Raw genomic sequence first — 23,717 nt, 5'->3', positions numbered from 1 at the left:
CAAGCGCTAAAACTTGGATCATAATGAGGGTAAATCTAATAGATCATCTATTCCAAATTTCAGATATTTCTTTGCCACATTTTAGGAGATATGATCAAAGGAAGTTGAGCTAAAACATTGACTATAGTGATGGAAATTCCTGTTAATCATCTAGTTCAATTTTTAGATATTGATTTGTAATATTTTAGGAGATATGATGAAAGGAATTCAAACTTCCTAAATACTCCTAAAATCATTCATCAAACAAGTCATGTTGGAATTTCTACTATAACTTTTCTTTTGTGAAGTTCTAGAAGTAGAACTTGAACCAAAGCAAGGGGAAATACCACTGATCATCGGGTTAAAATATTAGATCTTGGGTCATGGTATTTTATGCTATATGATTAGAGGAAGTCACTCTTCCTAGATGTTCCTAAAATTCATGCACCAAATAGGTAATTTTGGCATTTTTGCTATAAATCTTCATCGAGGAGGTTCCAAAGGTTGACACTCGAATCATTATGAGGGGAGCTCCCACTGATCATTTTGTTCAGTATCCAAAGCTTAGACTGATATAATTTAAGAGATGTGCCTTGAGGAAGTTGATATATTAGCTTACATGCAAATTGTTTGAAGAAGTACCTAAATGGTTTGATGGTTCATTGCATATAAACTAATTGATGAAATGGCCCAATTAAAAAATTAGTTTTTGTATGGGGATAGTATTGTTATGTGTTATCATTGTTCTATGATAGTAGTTGCAATTGATCTATTCCTATTTGCATGTGAATCATTTGAAGAAATGTGTTAAAGGTGTTTTATTATAATTTTCATACTTTGATAAAATACCTCAAAGACAAAAATCAAAAGTTGTATGATTGAGTGGTATATTTTATTTAAATAGTATGTTACAAGTGGAATCAAAGAAACCTTTTTTACCTAGTTTCATAAGAATGTTTGCCAAAATGTATACAAGAAAAATACTACTCAATTGGTTGTATACAAAGTATTTGAAGAAAGGTTTACATGTAAAGTGTTTGACAAAATGAATGAGAGATGAAAATCAAGTTTTCACAAGTGTGGTTAGGATAAATTTAGTGGAGGTATGTGGCAAAGTGGTATTAGAGTTTATTTTTAAGCTTGTGAATAAGAAGAAAACAAGTTAATTATATCCTTATTCAAGCATTAAGGCACTGGGTATGTGACAAAGTGGTACCAAAGCTTATTTTCGAGCTAGCAAAAAGAAAAAGAATATTTTGGGTACCTTGTAACCTTTGTAAGTCAATGAGGGTATTGGGTATGTTACAAAGTGATATTACAACATGGTTCAACAATAGAAATGTATGGATTCAAGAACAGATGAGATGGGAGATCTAATACTATGTTACGAAGTCGTAGTAAATATCTTCCTCCATCTATGAATATAACTACCCCACACCCACATAGTCTCCTTTTACTCACCGCATCAAAGAACCCGAATGGAAATGTTTCTCACGCATCTTTATATTTGCACATCTTAATTTTGTTGTTCTTCCTCAATAATCCCATTTCATTGAAGAGTGTGATTTCCTTGACGATGTCTTCCCTGACCTTCACTAGTTTGTGATCAAGGATAAGGGTGCTTCTACTTTTCCATATGGTCCATGTGATGTAATAAGGCAGATTTATGAACCTTTTGTTATTCTAATACCATGCCTTAATAAATGAAATGAGAGAAATATGTTTCCCCACATATTTTAACTTTAGTAAACCCTTGCACCCTTTCCAAACCTTCCTCGAATAACAACAACATAATAAATATGTACCAGAAATTCTAGACCCTTCATACATATCACCCAGATTCCACGGCCAACAAAACCATGTTTTTTAAGATTAATCCAAGTCAATATGTTGTCATTGACAACAAACCATCAAAAGCTTCTTATTTTATATGGGATGTTTTCTTTCCATATGTTCTGTGTCCATACATGACTAACATATTTGTTCTCGGCTCTAGGTAATAGAAAATAAATGTCTTTAACCCTCGGTGTACCCTTCTTAAGGTTTCCTTCCCACACCATTTGATCTTTTTTCCCCTGATCTTCTAAACTAATTCACGTGCTTATAATAATTTTAATATACCTCTCCCATTCTTCTGTAAGATTGCCATATAGTCTAAGATGAGTGAACCCGATCCATCGTTGTCGATAAATGCTCTGACCCCCTGTCTGATAAATTTGTCTCAATAAAAATACTCCTTTCCTATGAATGATGTTAAGCAATTGTTCCGATAGGGAGTGATTCCCAATCATCCCTTTAATAGCATCTAGACCGATATGAATCCTTGAACCATCACGGGCCTCCCATCTAATAAATCCCGACAACCAATTAAGATTATGTAACATACTTCTCCAGATATAAGAAGTGTTAGATTTTTTCCTCGCTCCTCTACCTATCCAAGTAGAAAAATCCAGTCCGTACATATATTTATCTTTTATAACAAGAGCCCAAAGTCCCTTACCCGAAACTACTCTCCACATGTTTTTGATGATCAAAGCCCGATTAAATGACGAGGTATCTATAATACTCCAACCACTCTCTTCAATAGGTCGAGTTACATTTGTCAAATTGAGTATATGGAATTTCCTTTTATTATGTGTCCTTACCCACAATAAATGTCCCATAATAGCATCAATCTTATGAATGATATCCCTCGGCAAAAGGAACAAATGCATCCAGAAAATTGACAGGTTTTGTAAAATAGATTTCAACATAACTATTCTTCCTCCCATCGAAAGCCATCTATGTTTCCAACTCCCAAGTTTCTTTTGAAATCTACCAATCAACCATTCCCAGTCCAAATTGTAGTATCCTGTAGGTTTCAGAATAAAACCTAGATAAGAAAAACCCTCATCAATGCAAGTATAATTAACACCAAACAACTCTGAAATCTCCTTGCTCATATCTTCCTCTCCATCCACCCCAACTAGCAATGATTTCCCCTCATTCATACATAGCCCAGAGGATTATTTGAATGATATAATAATCCCTAAAATGAAGTCCCATTCCTTGATAGATTATTAGCCTCTGAACAATAAATCATCAACAAACATTAAGTGTGTAATGGTTATTTATCTAGAAATCCTAACTCCATAGATATGTCCTTCCTCTTGGACACTTCTCATTTTCCTATGTTGGATATTTTTCTTTTAAATGGGGAAAATACCAAAAACCAATATTTAAACACACTGAGGCAATGCTCTGTTTCTTTTACTCCAGGATCTTTTGTGCATAGAAGACTTAAAAGAAATTTCACTCAGAGAACTAGAGTATTTCACCACCATAAAAGATTTCTATTCATTAAAACAAAAACTGATACATCCTCTTTTACTGAGAGGGATTTACCACTGTAAAATTGTTTTCATATTCACTGCTGTGAAAAACAACTTACTGCTGTAACAAAAGTTTACATGAGCTTACTGCTGTAAAACAAAATTTACATTCACTGGTGTGAAACACTTTTACATGCTGCTGTAAAAACAAAACTTACAGAGTTACAAAAACTCGCTCCACCATTTCCTTTATGCACTGCTGTGCAAAACTACACATGGTTTTTCACACACCTGAAATTACATCACCCTGGTTCTATCTTTTTACACACTGCTGTGTGTTCAATACATACCACACATGGTTTTCGCTTCACCACTCTTATTTTTTTTACTCTACTGTGAATGCACACTTAAACTTCCCGTGTGCCATACATGAAACAATGGTCAACACAGTAATAAATTACATACACCTATCCCATACAGAATTTATGTGATAAGTACATACGCCCATACCTTCTCATAAAAAAAACTTACGAACTCTATGTAAAACTTTAATATTCTACCTACCACTATGACATTTCATTAAGATGTATGGTCAACCAAAACTTAGCTTTACTCCACGCAACATTTAATATTTGCCGTCGGGTGAATTTCAAACATTATGCAATTTGGTTTTGGGAAGCCATCGGGTCCACTCCATCGCATCGCAACTTTACTCATGTCAAAGACCCCGACCCTATGATATTGCCGATAGCGAAGTGCCGATGCGATATCGGCGATCGCTCATCGCAAACACAAGAGCTTCCTTATGACTTCTTCACTTCAACTTTGCCGATGCGATATCGGCCCTTCACTTTGACTTTGCCGATGCGATATCGGCGATCGCTCGTCGGCAAAATTTTATATTGCTGCCACTGCCTGCCTCCTATGCTTCAACCTGCCGATATGCCGACTTGCCGATATGCGATATCGGCGATCGCTGTTGAAATTATATTTTCAACACTCCCCTTTAATTTCAACTGTCGGGCATTCAATCATACCCAAGCACTTCCTCAAAAATTCAAAGCTCTTCTGATCCAATGGCTTTGTCAAAATGTCTGCTACCTGTTCCTGAGTACTGCAATGTTGTAGCACAATTTCTCCATTGTTCACCAATTCTCTGATGTAGTGAAACCTTGTATCAATGTGTTTCGTTCTTTTATGAAACACTGAATTCTTTGACAATGCAATAGCTGAGCTATTGTCACAAAAGATGACTGTCGCTTTTGCCTGCTCTTGGCCTAAGCTTCTCAACATTCTTCTCATCCATACTGCCTGACAAGCTGCTGCTGTAGCTGCCACATATTCAGCCTCTGCTGTAGACAATGCTACAATGGATTGCTTCTTAGAAGCCCATGAAATGGCTCCTGAACCCATATGAAAAACATAACCGGAAGTGCTCTTCCGATCATCTACACTTCCAGCCCAATCGCTATCAGTGTAACCAATTAAATCTGAACTTTCTGAGACACTATATAATATGCCAAACATTTTGGTACCTTTGACATACCTCAAAATTCTCTTTGCTGCCTGCCAATGTGCCTCCTTTGGCCTCTCCATGAATCTGGAAATCAAACTAACAGCATACATTAAATCAGGCCTAGTTGCTGTTAAATACATAAGGCTGCCAACAATGCTTTTATACAAGCTAGGATCAAAATCCTTGCTGCTGTCCTCTCTGCTGAGCTTTAATCCCATCACTGTGGGAGTGATGGCTGCCTTGCATTCTTCCATGTTAAATCTGCCCAAAACTTGATTTACATATCTTGCTTGAGATATAAAAATTCCTTTTTCATTTTGATCTACTTCTATGCCTAAGAAGTATCTCAACAAACCCATGTCAGTCATTTCAAATTCATCCTTCATGACTGATTTAAAATTCTCAATAAGATAAATATCATTTCCAGTGAAAATAACATCATCTACATACAAGACAACAATTAAAATTTTACCATCCTTTTCCTTGATGTAGACTGTGGGTTCTCCTTCACATTTGTCAAATTCATTATCCAATAGATATGAATCTATCCTGCTGTACCATGCTCTTGGCGCTTGCTTTAGCCCATAAAGAGCTTTCTTCAATTTGCACACTTTGTGCTCTTCACCTTTCTTCTCATATCCGAGAGGCTGTTCAACATAAACCTCTTCCTTTAACACTCCATTTAGGAATGCTGATTTCACGTCCATTTGGTAGACTTTCCATTTGTTTTGTGCTGCTATGGACAACACTGCTCTCACGGTTTCCATTCTTGCAACCGGTGCAAAAGTCTCCTCATAATCTCTTCCATACTGCTGCTTGTAGCCTTTAACAACCAGCCTTGCTTTGTGCCTTTCTATCTTGCCTTCAGCATTGCTCTTGGTCTTATAAACCCATTTCACACCAATGACTTCTTTGCCTTTTGGTAACTCAACCAAATCCCATGTTTTGTTTCTCTCTATGGCATTCATCTCCTCATCCATAGCTTCTATCCATTTCCTATCTTTGATTGCATCCTCGAAATGAATAGGATCATCAACATGACAATACAAGGCAAATAAGGAATTCATTCCTTCATTATAAATGTCACTTAGATTTCTAAATTTCTTACCTCTTTCACTTGGTGTGCAAGTGCTTGAAGATGCACTTGAATTTCCTCCTTGTGGTGTGCTTGGAGAGACACTTTCATTGATCCTCAATGGTGTACCCTGCTGTCCTTGTGTTGGCGCTGCTGTTTGGGGATGTACTTCAGCCACTTCCTCTTCATCTTCATCATGAGACAAACAGCTCTTGACATTCACTGTTTTCTCTATGCTTCCATCCCAAGCTTCTTCCTCAATGAATTGAACATCACTGCTTACAAAGAACTTCTTGGTAGATGGAATGTACAGCCTGTAGGCTTTGGATTCATCACTGTATCCAATGAAGATGCATTTCTCCCCTTTGCTGTCCAACTTCCTCCTTAGCTGATCTGGTATGTGTGCATAGGCCACACACCCAAAAACTCTCATGTGGGTGACTCCTTGCTTTCTCCCACTCCATGCCTCTTCCGGCACCTTGTTCATGACTGCTTTTGTAGGACACCTGTTTAATATATAAACTGCACAATGTACAGCTTCAGCCCAATACTCATTCGGCAAATGCTTTGCCTTCAACATACTCCTCATCCATGATGGTCCTGTTCTTCCTTTCAGCAACTCCATTTTGCTGCGGAGTGTACCGAGTTGTAAACTGTTTATGAATTCCATTTTCTCTACAGAATCTTAGGAATTCCTTGGAGATATACTCACCTCCTCTATCAGTTCTCAATACTTTTATGTGCAGCCCGCTTTGGTTCTCCACAAGTGCTTTGAAGTTTTGAAATTTCTCAAACACTTCACTTTTGTTTTTAAGGAAGTATATCCAAGTTTTTCTTGTACAATCATCAATGAATGTTAGGAAATATAGGCTGCCAGCTAATGATGGAGCTTGCATTGGTCCACACAAATCTGAGTGGATAATCTCTAAGGGTGTCTTTGCCCTTATGCTCTTCCCTGATGGAAAACTTTCTCTATGTTGTTTTCCCAAAATGCAGCCTTCACAAAGGCTGTCCGGTTTCTCTATCAATGGTAATCCTCTTACCATTCCTTTTCTACTCAATAAGTTTAGACCTCCAAAATTGAGATGCCCAAATCTCAAGTGCCATAACCAATTCTCATCCTTTGGCACGCTCTGGAAGGCCTCTTGGGTGACTGCTGCCATTTCCCTTTTATTCTTCATGTCAGTCCTGATCCGGAGAGGGAACATCCTGTTCCTTGTCATCTTCACTTCAGCAATGCATCTTTTGCTGGGTGGTATATCCATGATGGTGCACACATCATTTTTAAAGAAAACATTGTACCCCTTATGGACAAGCTGTCCAATACTCAAGAGATTACATCTCATTCCGGGAACATAGTATACATCTGCTATGGTTTTCCTTTCTCCTTGTTTTGTAAATATTTTTACCTCCCCTTTTCCCATAACAAACACTTTACTATCAGTTCCTAATGTGACTTCTGATTTCACATTTTTATCTAGGGCAGAAAAGAAGGCTATGTTTCCGGTCATATGGTTGCTGCAACCTGAGTCTAAAAACCATATGTCTTCACTATGTGTTTCAGCCATGTTACATGCTAACAACACATTATTTTGGCTGCTGTTTTCCCTAGTAACATTTGCATTTTGTCTACTACTCATATCGTGCTGCTTCTTCCTACATTCACTGGCATAATGCCCATACTTTTTACAGTAATAACATTGGACATTGGATTTTTCATACCTTTGTCCTTGAGCATGATGTTGTCCTCCTTTTTGGCTGCTGCCTTGGCCTTGGTTCTGACTTGGATTGCTGCCTCTTCCTTGTGCATTTGATGGGTTGTTCCTTCCACCTCTGTTCTGGCTTCTGCCTCTTCCTCTCTTGTTTCCTCTGCCTTGACCTCTTCCTCTTCCAAAGGACATCTGGGTCTTGAAGGCTTGCTCAAGGGATGAGTTTTCATTCCTACTCAACCTCTGCTCATGTGTTATCAGTGATGCATGTATCTCATCAACTGAATAGCTTGAGAGATCCTTTGTCTCTTCAATGGTGGTGACTATGGCATCAAACCTTGAGGGTAAGACCCTCAATATTTTCTCCACAATTCTTCTGTCTTCAATGGTTTCTCCATGAGTTCTCATTTGTGTGATTACACCAATCACATGAGTGAAGAATGAGTCAATGTTATCTGACTCCTTCATGTTCAGATTCTCAAAATCCTTTCTCAGCAATTGTAGTTTTGCTGTTTTCACTCTCTCCATGCCTTGATAGGCTGTCTTAAGGGTTTGCCATGCTTCATTGGCTGTCTTAGCTGCTGCTAACCTTGGAAACATACTCTGGTCTACTGCTAGATACAACAACACACGGGCTTTTGAGTCCTTCTTCCTATTGTTCTTCAGCAGATCCTTCTCTCCCTGAGTTAATGCATTGAACTCAGTTTCATCTGCTGGTTCTTCAAAACCTTCTTCAACTATTTCCCATAAATCTTGGGAAGCAAGCAGGGCTGTCATAGTTATTGACCAGTAGTCATAGTTCTTCCCATTAAACTGTGGGAGCTGGGTGTTAAACAAACCCATACCAGTGCTTGTGCTAGCCATTCCTTGACTGTGTATGTTTAAAAACAACTGACTGTTTCTTCAGCAACACAAAAAAAACTTTTGAAATACCTGAATCCTTTGATGTCTGAGTCTTCTGTCTGCCTGAGAAGTTTTGCTGCAGCAACAACCTTCTCCCTTCAGCTTCTTGAACACCTTCAAGAGCCTAAGCCTGCTCTGATACCACTGTTGGATATTTTTCTTTTAAATGGGGAAAATACCAAAAACCAATATTTAAACACACTGAGGCAATGCTCTGTTTCTTTTACTCCAGGATCTTTTGTGCATAGAAGACTTAAAAGAAATTTCACTCAGAGAACTAGAGTATTTCACCACCATAAAAGATTTCTATTCATTAAAACAAAAACTGATACATCCTCTTTTACTGAGAGGGATTTACCACTGTAAAATTGTTTTCATATTCACTGCTGTGAAAAACAACTTACTGCTGTAACAAAAGTTTACATGAGCTTACTGCTGTAAAACAAAATTTACATTCACTGGTGTGAAACACTTTTACATGCTGCTGTAAAAACAAAACTTACAGAGTTACAAAAACTCGCTCCACCATTTCCTTTATGCACTGATGTGCAAAACTACACATGGTTTTTCACACACCTGAAATTACATCACCCTGGTTCTATCTTTTTACACACTGCTGTGTGTTCAATACATACCACACATGGTTTTCGCTTCACCACTCTTATTTTTTTTACTCTACTGTGAATGCACACTTAAACTTCCCGTGTGCCATACATGAAACAATGGTCAACACAGTAATAAATTACATACACCTATCCCATACAGAATTTATGTGATAAGTACATACGCCCATACCTTCTCATAAAAAAAACTTACGAACTCTATGTAAAACTTTAATATTCTACCTACCACTATGACATTTCATTAAGACGTATGGTCAACCAAAACTTAGCTTTACTCCACGCAACATTTAATATTTGCCGTCGGGTGAATTTCAAACATTATGCAATTTGGTTTTGGGAAGCCATCGGGTCCACTCCATCGCATCGCAACTTTACTCATGTCAAAGACCCCGACCCTATGATATTGCCGATAGCGAAGTGCCGATGCGATATCGGCGATCGCTCATCGCAAACACAAGAGCTTCCTTATGACTTCTTCACTTCAACTTTGCCGATGCGATATCGGCCCTTCACTTTGACTTTGCCGATGCGATATCGGCGATCGCTCGTCGGCAACATTTTATATCGCTGCCACTGCCTGCCTCCTATGCTTCAACCTGCCGATATGCCGACTTGCCGATATGCGATATCGGCGATCGCTGTTGAAATTATATTTTCAACATCCTACTTAGACAATCTATAACAAGCAAAAAGAGAAGTGGTGAAAGAGCACATCCCTGCCGCAAACCTCTAAATTCCTTAAAGAACATAGTCGGAAATCCATTGATTATAACCGCAAAGTTGGTGGATTTGATACACCCCATAATCCAATTGATATTCCTAATGAACATACCAATTTTGATCGAAATACGTTTAAGAAACTCCTAATCAAGACAAGCGTATGTCTTGATGAGATCAACCTTGAGAAGGTAAGATTTATGTTTCCGAGTTTTTATGGAGTGAATCATTTCTTGATCAATTCCAATAGCATCCCGTATCTACCTCCCTTCTAAATCCCTGAATTGTTCCTCTGTAATGAATTTAGAGAATACCAGCTTGATCCTACAAGAAATCAATTTCAAAATCACCTTGTAGATCGAATTACAGAGGGATATCGGCCTATAATCTACAAATTTTTCAGATCTCTCCTTCTTGGGAATCATCACTATGAAAGTGGCATTAATAGTGCGGGATACATACTCATCTATATGCGCTTCTTCCGCAACCGCCAATAAATATGAAAACATCAACTCCCCGACATGCAGGAATAACTCCACTCCCCAACCATTCAGACCCGAACTTTTCTCTTTAGCACAAACCTTCATAACCTCTATCAACTCTTTACCAGTAATCAGTAACCCCATATATTCATTGTCCTCCACAAAAAACATTTTAGGAAGCAATGTAATATATTCCAATTGTGACATAATCGGATGTGGCTGTGCAGAGAATTGTCCTTTAAAATGTTTGATAGTTACCTTCTCGAATTCCTCTTGAGTATTATGTGTTTTTCCATAACCATATTTAATATTCTGAATAGAATTGACCATTTTTCAACTATTAAAGTGCGCATGGAAGAATCTTGAATTCTTGTCCCCAACTTTGATCCAGGTAGCCCTACTATTCATCCTAATATCCTCTTCCTATGATTTGAGAATGTCATTCCTCCTACCTTCTAAATCTATTACCCGCGCTCTATATTCATCAAAAAAGAAAAGAGGATCTGCAAGATCATTGTAGTATTGAAGGATGGCCTCAATATCTATGATGCCTTTAGTCTCAACCTCCTTCTTCTCCTTAATCCAGCACCTCGTTTCCACTTTCAGAGATATGATTTTTTGGCAAATGGAATACATTTGGTTATTTTATGTAGGAAAATTCTCCCGAGTCCACACATCATTAACCAATTTCCAGAAATTCTCCAACTGCAACCATTTCTGATTGGACTTAAAAGGATAATTTATCCTCCTTCTCTCCTTCCCAAGTAAGCATAATAGGCATATGATCTTAAATGTATACCAAAATAGTATAGGTTCTAAGACCCGCATAAATATTATACATAGACATGCTTATAAGGAATCTATCCAACCTCTTAGAAATCCCTTCAGAATCTATGTGATTATTTCTCCATGTCAATCCAAAGGGAGTCGACATTATATCAACCAACGCAAGTTCCTCCAGCATATCCTTAGGATATGTAGATAAATAATCTACATTTGCTTTAGATCCCCATTCTTCTTCCTTACCCACTGAGAAATTGAGATCACCTGCAACTATCAAAGAACTCAACCTTAAAATGCCAGATCCAAACACTTTATCCCATAAGAGTCTACGTCCAATATATGGAGCATAGGAATTCATTATGATAAATCGATGACCAGTTCCCGCCAAATATCCCATAAGAATAATACATGCACATGAAGCAAAGGCTTGCATTTCAAAAATCTGAGGATTCCAAATGATCCCCAAACCACGAGAATGTCCATTCACACTAGTTTCACAAACATGTCAGTCAAGACAAATGAACAATAGTACCTCCCACGTTTTATCTGTGGACATCATTGTTTCTTGGATTAAAATCATATCTGGTTGGAAAAGTTGTCTACAACACTGCCATATGAAATAATAAACCCGTTAAGAGTGAGTTACAAAGCCCTAGACCCCGAAGAAAAGGAAGTATTATTGGACATTGATTGTTTTTTAGTTGCAGAAAAATCCCTAGACCCCAAAGAAAAGGAAGAAGAATTCTTGGACATTGGTTGTTTTTTAGTTGGAGAAGAAGCCCTAAACCCCCGAAGAAAAGGAAGTATTCTTGGACATTGATTATTGTTTTAGTGGGAGAAGAAGCCCTAGACCCCAAAGAAAATGAATTATTCTTGGACATTGGTTGTTTTTTAGTTGAATTATTCTTAGACATTGGTTGTTATTCAGTTGAATAAAAGAAATTAGCAATTCGAGTGTTGGAAGAATTATATGGCACCAGCAGAATTGGGGTCTATCTTGAAAGTCTCCATCAAAAATGCCTCGTGGACTTTCACTGTGACACAAAACGGGAAATACCGCATCCCTGTGGACATTTTTTATGACATGTCGAATGATAAAATTGACTATAGAAAACAGAAATATCTGGTAAGACTTGTCTTTTTAGAGTAGTAATTGAAGTGTTCATTAATTTGCTAAAGAATAATGAACATTGCAGGATTCTTACCTTTGTTTTGTTGCTTCAGATCATCAGAAACAATAATATTTGTCTTTCGATTACGATGTACGATCAACTTAGGCAATTAGCAGTACAGATTTGCGTAGAAGAATTCCGCTTGTTCCCAACGGGTAACACAGTGCGGCTTTGGTTGTACAGTATAGATTAATATTGGCAATCCTAGGTATACTTATTTGCTTTTTGTATTTTTATTTATTTATTTTAGTATCATTTAAAAGATAGAAATTTAAACTTGCAGGTTGATTAATGTGATTCTCAGGTCGAATCAGGCTTACATTTACAGGGCATTAGGCTATGGAATAATGAGAACCCATCACATTCCTTGAGGGACATGAGGCCTGAAGACGTGTGTCCCCTTTGCATGTTAATATGTACATTTTCCTCTTTACAAATGAAATATGTCGGGAGAATTAGTATGGCAAGTTTCATCAAGACATAAGTACTTCTTAGTGAGCATTTTGTCGTTCATTTTACTCCGAATTCTATGTGTTTTTCAGCCTGCAATTAATAGAGTTGAATGTTGTCTACATGTGATCGGGCAAACAAAATTTTAGGACACAGATGGGATGGATCTTGAGTCGTAATGTGGAGAAAGAGGGTAGATGGATATTGATGGTCGATATAAAAAAACTGATGTTTTAGAAGATTGCGGAGAATTCATAATGGCATTTGTATAGAAGTATTTTTGTTCTCTTAGCATTTCTAATTTCCAATCGACAAAACATCACTTTGTTGTACATATAATTTATGTAGAGAATATTGTGACCCATTGGGAGAGGCTTTTTTATTGGAGATACATACACTTAATTGGGTTTCAATTAATCAGTAGTGTTTACACTTGTATGAGCTAGTTAACTAATTGTATGGCCACTTGATTAGGATTATGTGTTTAGGGCATGTCCAAATATTTCTTGATTTTCTACTAGACTCACTATTATATTAGGGGTATGGGATTCTTATGTGGATTGTATATTTTAGGAATATCTGAGAATCTGATGGTCACGAGAGAGGCCAATTATTTGACCCCTCTCAAGATATTCCTAGAATCTACTCTCTCCTTACTATGGAATTCTGAGATATTTCTAAAATCTACAATTAACATAAATTCAACAACTATATTAGTTCACATTAAATTGTATTCTTTCATAATTTTCTTTTCTATGCATCAATAGAATCCATTAATTCTTTTCTTTGTCAATTTTATTTCTTCCTTGCTTGTAAATTTTATTCATCGTTTTCTAACTAAATCCAACATATTCAAGTACAATTTTACATTTGCAAAATGCTATCAATAATAACTTTTAACATTTTATGTAAAGGGAAATTTTATAATATTTAAATGAATTTAATTAAAACTTGAAATTATAATGTTTTATTATTTAAATTTTATTTTATATTTAAAAATAAATGTAACATCTTTTTATATAAATTTAAACATAATGTATTTAGATTATACAAATTTAATTTTAATTTGATTTTGAATATAATTTTATTAAATTCCCAAATAAATCAATTATACTTATTTTATTAAATTTTAAAAAAATGAAAATTAACTTAAATAATAGAAAAACCTCATAAAATTAACATTTAAAATATTCATCCAAATATAGTGTACTTGTGCAATTATGTAACACTGCATGATGATGATCATATAGCATTATGAAACAAGGGAATTAGTTGCATGGCAAGTAATCCCATGTTGGAAATAATACGGAGAGGGGGGTGGGGGTGGGGGCAGGGGGAGGGGGGGGGGGTTGGCGGCGGGGGTGAATCAGTGTTAGTCAAGTCAATAATCTTTTCTTTTCATACTCAAATTTATATACGCTACTTCCATGTGGATAACCCGCGTGTACATGTAACTGTGCTTAAGGAAACAAGTGTATTGGCGGCGGGGGTGAATCAGTGTTAGTCAAGTCAATAATCTTTTCTTTTCATACTCAAATTTATATACGCTACTTCCATGTGGATAACCCGCGTGTACATGTAACTGTGCTTAAGGAAACAAGTGTATATCCAGCAAACTAATGATTCAGTTAATTCATCATATGTTGATCTTTAATTTGTGCATCAGTACTTAATTAAACATTAAACATTAACCATGTGCAGTTAATAATAGAATGAACCATCACATATAAGCATCACACATGAACACCAAGATTTAAGGTGGAAACCCAATGTGGGTGAAAACCACCTGCTGTTGTCGTTTTTGTCTCCTTTTAATAATAAAAAATCTGTTTACAACTATGTATTGGTGTAGACTCATACCAGTACGTAGGCTTCTACTTGCAGAAGCGTGCAACCTTCTCTCATTCTCCAGCTTCTACTGGAAGGGAGCTACAACCCTCTAGCTATTGTACTAGCCGATATGATTACCAGTACGTAGGCGTTGACCTACAAAAGGCTACGACCTTCTTTCTTCCTCCAGGGACCACGTTTCATAAATTTTCAGACTGGATACTCCTGGAACACAACACCATAATATGAAGGCCACGTTTCATCCAATTTTCATACTGGACCCATCAACAACATTGAAGCTCAAAATCAATCACCACTGCAATACAACCATCAACTATATCTGTATCAACCAATCACTGAAACTCAATCATTACTTTCTGAATCAACCAAACTCAATCAATCACTGACAACCTCTGAACCTCTGACACAACTGAATCAACCATTCATTCATACTTCAACAAATCTACTGGAACAGATAGATCACTGTAACCAGTACACAGATCTGAACCCAAAATACTGCATCATCATTCAGAACCAGCTGTGACCTCAAAAACATGCATCAGAGTGTATACGCAACTTGGAACAATCGAACCAGTGTGTATACGCAACTTCATCAAGGCGAACCAACGTATAGATCTGCAAATACTTACTTAAAACTTTGCTGCACTTGCCTACTTCAGACATACCCAGATCATCACATATAAAGGATAATACATGTGTTAGCAACTAGATCTAGCCCATCATATCACATAATGATAAGTCATTATGATCCTGATCCATTATTAGATCACATCCATCTTCACTGAAGCAAATCACAATCATTCAATCTGAACATTGTTACCAGAATGCAGTCACCAGAACATAAAGCAAAACCCAGAACTCTGTATCAATAACTAGAACCAATTGTAACTTCAAACATCATAGTTCACAAGGTATACGCTACTTCGATGTGTCGAACCTGCATGTATACGTGCTTTTACCAAAGTCAACCAGCATATACATCTGTAAATATTCATTCATAATTTCACAGCTATTCCAGAATTCAGTAATACCTTGATCATAATATTTACAAAACGACACATGCATCAATATACAGATCTAGAAGAAACATGATCAAACCATATAAAGATAATTCATTCCCGGCCTTAAGATCACAATCCATCATTAGATCTTGTCCTCCATCAACTGCTAAGGTTCCTCCTTGGCTTAGATCAAGCAGAGCATCATAAACCCATACCCTGCATACTAGATCTCACACTTTATCAAGTATTCGATACTTGTGTTCTTTGGCCTAATGATTTTCTCCTCCTTATATAGTCTTAGGCCTTACTCAATACCATGGACCAAAACCACTTAGGACCAATACCCTGGATCAAATACCTAGGGTCAATACCTCGGACCAAATACCATGGACCAATACCATGGATCAAAATACCATGGACCAAATACTTCGGACCAGAAACTTAGTTTTCCAAGATGCTCTTTTCCTTCTGTGAAAGTGTGTGTGTACATATACGCGACTTGTATACATTGAACCCACCTGTATACGCAGCTTGATCAATGGTGAACCTGTGATCAATGGTGAACCTGTGTATACCTCTCTTTCTTCATTCTGTGAATACTGATCTGTAATTCTTTGTTATTTACCTGCTATACTGTGATCTTTCATCTAAGTGAGTTGCCTTCTAAACTGATTCGTTGAAGCTGCCCTGCATTTCAGCACATCTATAAATACTACTGCCATGCATTCTGTCACATCTGATATCTCTTCTATAGATTCATCTAGTTACCATGTACAAGTGAGTTGTTTAGCTACAAGTGGGTTGCCATCAAGTACAACACATGCATCATAATGCCAACATCCCCGCCTATGAACAGTCATGGTTGAAGTCATGTTGAAGTAACGAGGGTCGATATTGCTATCGAACACAAAGTACTTGACAGAACCAATATCAAATTCAAGACTGCCATCGCCCTAATTGGAATGGTGGGTTGATTTGACTTGAATGTTAAAAGTTAGCACACTCATATTAGTATGTGTTTGATTAAAGTTGATCTATTTCAATTTCTATTTTTTATACACTATTAAATATATGTATGAAGTATCAATTATATTTATTAATGAAATGTCAATTTAGAGTTACGGTTAGGATTTTGTTAGAGTATAGTTGGTTATGGCTAAATACAGTTAAAGTGTTATATGTTTTATGCTTGATTTTAGTTGATCATAGTTAACTATAATTAGGCTTGATGATTGTGGTTTGAATATATTAACTATAAGTAAATATGGTTTGACAAATTTGACCATAGTTAACTATATTTTTTAATGATAAACTTTTAGACATTCATTACCTTGTTCGTCTTGTCTTATCCATTAATTGAATATTTAAAGTATGTCATAGATAAATATAACAAAATTTACAATTTCACTTGTTTTCTTTATTTTATTTTTATTTTAGAGAAAATTATTTGGGATTTTTTTCTAAAACAAATTTAAACATTTAACTTTTTACTTTCTCCAATAATATAGTTGTGTCGATGTTTATTTTAGAATAAAATTTCCATAATTTTTATTTAATTATCAATGATTATTAAATAGATGGTAAGAATTTGACTTCCACTTATATTTTAGAATATCATTAGTAATAGTCACATCAATGTTAAGACTTATTTCAAAGTAGGTATATCTTTTTCCTATTTAGTTAAATTGATTAATTAAAAAATTGGCATATGAACAAGTATCATATGAAATGAATTATGGTTTTTTGGGCATGTGAGATTGATAGACTATGGTATATTCACGAAATCTATTTATAAATTAAGAATCTTCATGGTTAAGTGAAGTTGAACCTCCATAGTTAAGAATCTTATTACATGTTTTTTTAAATGTATAGATATGTTTAATTCATATATTAATTATTTTTATATTTAATAATAACTTAAAACAAAATTATAATTTAGTTATGTTATGATAATTTTGGTAATGTGATAATGTAACATGTATCACGAAAGAAAGTGTTTTAATTTTTTCATAGATTGATGTCTATCTACATTTACTAGTCATTTAATTCCTCAATACTTGTCTCTATATTAAAATGGGTCTTCCACAATTTCAATTTTTTTTTTTGAAAAATTAAGTGAATAATTGGAATGACACCTCCACTAAATCTTCTCCATAATCCTCAAGTATGCAAGGTTGATATTGTACCTATATTAAAATAAACCTTCCACAATTTCAATTTTTTTTTTTTTTTTAATTAAGTAAATAGTTGGAATCACACCTCTCAATTAAAAACATTTTTCATAATCTCAATTAAGTAAATTTATCTCAAACCCACATTTTAGGGCTTCTCTTTGGTTTTCAATTATATAAATTAAATTCAAAGTCATTCTCATTTCTCACCATCTTTAACCATTCACCACCCATCCTTATCTCTCAATCGTTATGTGTGATCCCTTTACGATGACGATGCATGTGGATGTGGATTATATAGGAATAATATTGGATGCAATCAGGCAAGCCCGATAAATAAAGCCCGGATCGCCACCAAAATTATAATGCCTTCATTGGTTGATTATAATGCCCTAACATGTTTGCAGTGAGATGTTTTTCTGAATATTTTCACAGGTGTTAAATTTTGAACTGTGGTAATTCAAATCAATATGAGAGAAATTTTTCAAGATGGGGATTTGTGTTTAATATTTAATATGCAAGTTAGCATGCCATGCAGAGAGGTCCAACTACTTCCACAGTAGAAAATTATCTATTAAACTACATCTAATTTAACTAAATATGTCACGCCATGTAGAGAGGTCCAACTACTTCCACAGTAGAAAAATATCTATTAAACATCTAATTTAACTTACACATCTAATTTAATCTAAATATGTCATTTATCGAACCTTTAGATGGTAAAATTCTTTTAAAGGGAAAATCAATGTGGATTTTCAATAGATGCACAGATTGTACCGTTTATGTGTGTGCTTATACTGACAAAGTTTTACTAATATGTACTTCAAACTATTTCATTTACAAACCTCCTCACATTTTTCTTGGACAAAATTAAATCCGGTGAATTAATTTAATGAAGCTTCATATCCGTGAATTAAATCCATTAAATTAATTTAATGAAGATTTATGTCATTGTAATTCAAATTTATGTAAATTATCTATTCTGAAGTGTTTGGACTCAATTTTAACTTTAACTTTAACGTATGTGAAGAGAGTAAATAATTAAGTAAATTTAATTAAAAATTAAATCATTTTAAATTAAAAATAATTTAATATCTTAAAGAATGTTTAAAATAAATGTCATATTTAATATATTTTTTATAAAAAATTAAAATATAATAATCAATTTAGTAAATTTAAATAATTGTATTATAATTTATTAATATTATTTTATCTTTATAACTTTAATATATATAAATATAAATTTAACAAAATGTTGTAATTTTGATATAATATAGTAATTTATTTTAATATAATTATCTAAACTCTAATAATTTTAAACCATATAATATTATAATAATACATATATTAATACAATTATACATATATTAATACAATAACAATATATTAATATACATATTAGTACATTACTAATATATAAATCTATAGATTAACACATTAATAATAATAATCAACTATAATCAAAATGGATATCATGTTTAACCATATTCAACCATTGGCATCATGTTCAATATGTTTGTTGTTAATTTTAGGCATCATACGCAACATGCCCATAGCTAATCATGGGAGTTGTGTTCAACCATAATTGACTATGCCTTTTTATAGTTCACTATGATTGACTTGGTCAACCATAGTCAACATGGGCATGATGTTCAACCATAGTTAACAAGGTCATCATATTCAACATGGGTGCCATGGTGAACAATAGTTACCATGAGTATCATGGACAACCTTGGTCAACGACAATCATCTATAAGTAAATGCTCACAAGCAAAAGTTAACCATAATAAATTTAGTTGACTATGGTTGACATGGTTAACCATAGTCAACCTGGGAATTGTGTTCAATGATATTCAACCATAGGCATCATGTTCAATATGTCCATAGTCAACCTAAGGCATCATGCCCAACATGCCCATAGTCAACCATAGTCAACTAGGTCAACTATGGTTGACATGGTTAACCATAATCAATTATAGTTAATCATAAGCAACATGGACATAATATTCAATCATTGGAAACCATAGTCATCATGATTAAGATGCCCATAATATACAATAGTCATCATGTTCAACATGCCCATAGTTAACCAAAGGCATCATTCCCATAGCTATCATGGGAATAGACATTAATATAGTCATTAAACTTAATAAATTTAATATATTTTTTTCCATGGGAAATATCTTTATATTCAATATGAGGGATATACATATTTTGGTCCTCAAGGAACATAACTTTAAACTCTTTTTCTTTCCAAGAGAAATATTTTTATATTCTATACGAGGAATATACATGTTTGGGTCCTTGAGGGATTACTCAATCTCAATAGCAATGCTTAAATATATTACAACAAAGTTCATCATATCACTTTTGGGAAGTGAATCTAGATGGGAAGGATAACAATCATTCCTCCCAACCACCCTAGATAAACCTAATTGAAAAACAACTTTAAATTTAATAACATTATATAATAAATTAAATACTTAATGTTTTATATAATTTTAATATTATATAATATTTAAGTTTTTCAGTTCACAATCTAATAAACAACAAATGATGTTACAATTTGACAAAAAAAATGTTGTCACAATTTGATGATCAACAAACAACATCACAATTGGAAAAAAAGTGATGTTGTATAGTCAACATTGTCAACCATAGTCAACCATAGTTAACATGGGTGTCATGGTGAAGCATGGTCACCATGGGCGTCATGGTCAATCTTGGTTGACCAAAATTATCTATAGGTAAACATTAACAAACAAAATAATTTTCATAGTTTGATAAACAAAATCAATGTCACATCAAAATTTGGTGAGCGATAATTAATGTCACAATTTGATGAATACAAAATAGCATTTTAATGTGATGAATAATACACAATGGCACAATGTGATGAGCAACAAAAAACGTTGCAATGTGATGAAGAACAAATCGCATTCGCAATGTGATGAACAACAAACAAAAACCTAATTTGATGAATAATAAATGTCATTATAATTTGACGAACAACAAACATTATTGCAATGTGACGAATAATAATCATCATTGCAATGCAACTAAGAATAATTTGTGTCGCAATGTGATGAAAAAAAGGCAACATCATAATGTAACAAACGTCAAATGTTGTGACAATTGAACAAAGAAATAATGCTACAAGGGAACTAAAAAAATATTTTCAACCATGGTCAACCATGTTTAACTAAGTCATTCATTCCCATCCCTTGGTTGATTGTGGTTAAACACAATCACCCATGGTCATATGTTGTCAAGCATAGTCAATCGTGGATAAGTCAATCATGGTCAACATGGTCATGACAACCAACCATGTTCAACCAAGGTCAAACATGGTCAGATCATGTTAAAAAATGGTCAACATGGTTGATTATGGTTAACCATAATGCGATGAAGAAAAAATTACATCATAATGTGATGACTTCAAGCCGTGTCATAATTTGACGAACAATAAATATCATCACAATTTTATGAATAACAAACATTTTCGCAATGTGATAAACAATAACCAGCATTGCAATGTGATGAAGAATAATTATCATGACAATGTGACGAACATCAACATTGTCACAATTGGACAATGAGTAATGTCACAATGTGAAAAAACAAAACCATTATCAACCATGGCCAACCAAGTTTAACTAAGTCAATCATGCCCATCCCTTAGTTAACAGTGGTCAAACACAATCATCAATGGTATTATGTGGTGAAGCATAGCCAACTTTAAACAAGGTCAATTATGGTCAACATGACCATGATTACTATTAATGTTCAACCAAGGACAAACATGGTCATACCACATTTAATAATGGTTTTGTCTACAATTTTAACCAAAAATTTAAGCAACACATTTAAGGAAAAAGTATTTAAAAAATTAAATGCTAGAATACTTAAATTATAACTGATAATCCTAGTTTCTCAAAATGATAGAATACTTAATTTATAATTAATAAGCATGTGAGATTTATAATTGATAAGTCTAGTTCCTCACTGTGATAAAGACATGTCACAACTGTGAGGTTCACAATAAATGGGTGGTGTGTTCATTGCGTGGATTAAATTCATAAATTCATAAAACATTTAGGCTTTTACAACAAAATTAATATAGTTTTATGGGTAACAATGGACATGTTAATTCTCCCACGGCGGGGGCCTAATTTTGACGTTTTTTAGTAGGCGATTAAGGTTAATTGGAGAGGCAACCACTTGGTAGAACATTTAATTTTCCAACACACCCATTTTAACCATGAAATGATTCTCACGCCAGTCTGGCCTTGGTCATCTTACACTAAACTTGGTTGGCTCACAGGAAAATAATGACAACACATCATGATTTGTAGAGGTTTCTTGTAATATCGAATGAGAGTGATGTCATGGTGAGTCAACATCCTCCCTCTAGCCTATTTTGGTTACTTGTGTTATGTCCTGCGCAGTGTTCATCGGGGGAAGAGATGAAAATTGTTTTATTAATGCAAGGTTGTCATGCCTGTAATGCTTATCCTTTCTTCACACTCCTTAATTGGAAAGCTTATGGGCATATTTTGGTACTCTCTACATTGGAGTGTCTGCCTTACAATTTTCTTTGCATTCAGCCACCCTCGGCCTCCCTTGCTTGCAATATGGCTATGGAACCTCCTTTGGCCCCCCAGCTTCACCATTACGGTGTGGCATTCTTAGAGTATACTCTATTTCATTACAATTCGCAGGCTCAATGCACTACATGGTTTTTCTCTCTCCGGTCTAGTAGCCTCTTCTACTTGTTGGTAGAAATTATATTGAGTCCAAAAAGAAAACCAAGGCTTCTTCCATTCTCATTCAGTAACGAAAATATTAGTGGCATGCTTAGGCTTAAGCTCAGGGTGGTGGGCTTGGGCTCAAAGTGCCACTCAACCTAGAATGTTCAACAATTATGGTTCTTGGTGTGGTTTGATGGTGTTGGTCACTCGCATGGAAATTGCATGTAGTCATCTTCTATCCTATAAGGGCAGAAACCTACATAAAGTCAGCAAATTATGGGTGATGAGAAGTCGCTCCTGGTACAAGAAATATTTGGCTAATGGGTTGATATGGTTCATGGCTTGGCTTATGTGGCTCTAGTATACCCCAACATGCTTCTCAGTGGTGATAGGTTGGTGGTCTAGTGCAAAGGGTGGCTCATGGACTCACTTCATGTTGGCTCTATGATTTATGTGGTTGGGGGCTTATGACCCCTTTTGAATAACAATGTTGGTCCTTGTGAAGCCCTTCTAAGTGATTGGAAAGGTATTTTCTTTATGTTCCAATATGATTAAATCAAAGAAGAGCCTTCCGATATTGTGGGAAATTCTTATGACTCTAATATATAAGAAATTGAGGAAGATGCTTCCCTAGGCCATGCCAATGATAGAGGGTTTTTATTCATATTTCAGCATTCCTCCCCTACCTTGGAAATAGAGGTTTGTGATTATGTTCATTCCCCTATGAAGAATCAAGAATCATGGTTTTTCCCCAAATACAATGATCAGTCCACTTCCTATTTTCCCAATGACCCAAATAATATCATCCTAAATATGTCTGAGACATTCAATCCTTCTTACCTAGAAGGTGATAGGAATGAGATAGTTCTTCATCAAAGATTCATTTCTATCTTCTAGTTAGAAGACCAAATTCAATCTTCTTGGTTGATGTCTTTCCATTCTTCTAGGGTTCCTTTCTATATAATATGGGTCTCCTGTTTTCTCACCTCCTGTCCCCATAACTCCTCACACCATTATTCCCATTTATATTGTCGAGTCCATCCATTACAAAAATAATCATGGAAGCATGCAATTTTTTATTGATCAATTGACATGTTGGTTTCATTGGTATATGATTATACCTAGCACTTAACATTTTATGGTATGCATGGTAGAGTAGGGTACATTGCATGCTAATTTCTACATTAGAAATAACATCATATGATATTTCTCATTATAGATAG

Source organism: Pinus tabuliformis, chromosome 8 (genome assembly GCF_031772625.1).
Source record: "Pinus tabuliformis cultivar Carrire ecotype Pingquan chromosome 8, CPIR1, whole genome shotgun sequence".
Taxonomy (NCBI): Eukaryota; Viridiplantae; Streptophyta; class Pinopsida; order Pinales; family Pinaceae; genus Pinus; species Pinus tabuliformis.
Note: the sequence above shows the minus strand (reverse complement) of the source record.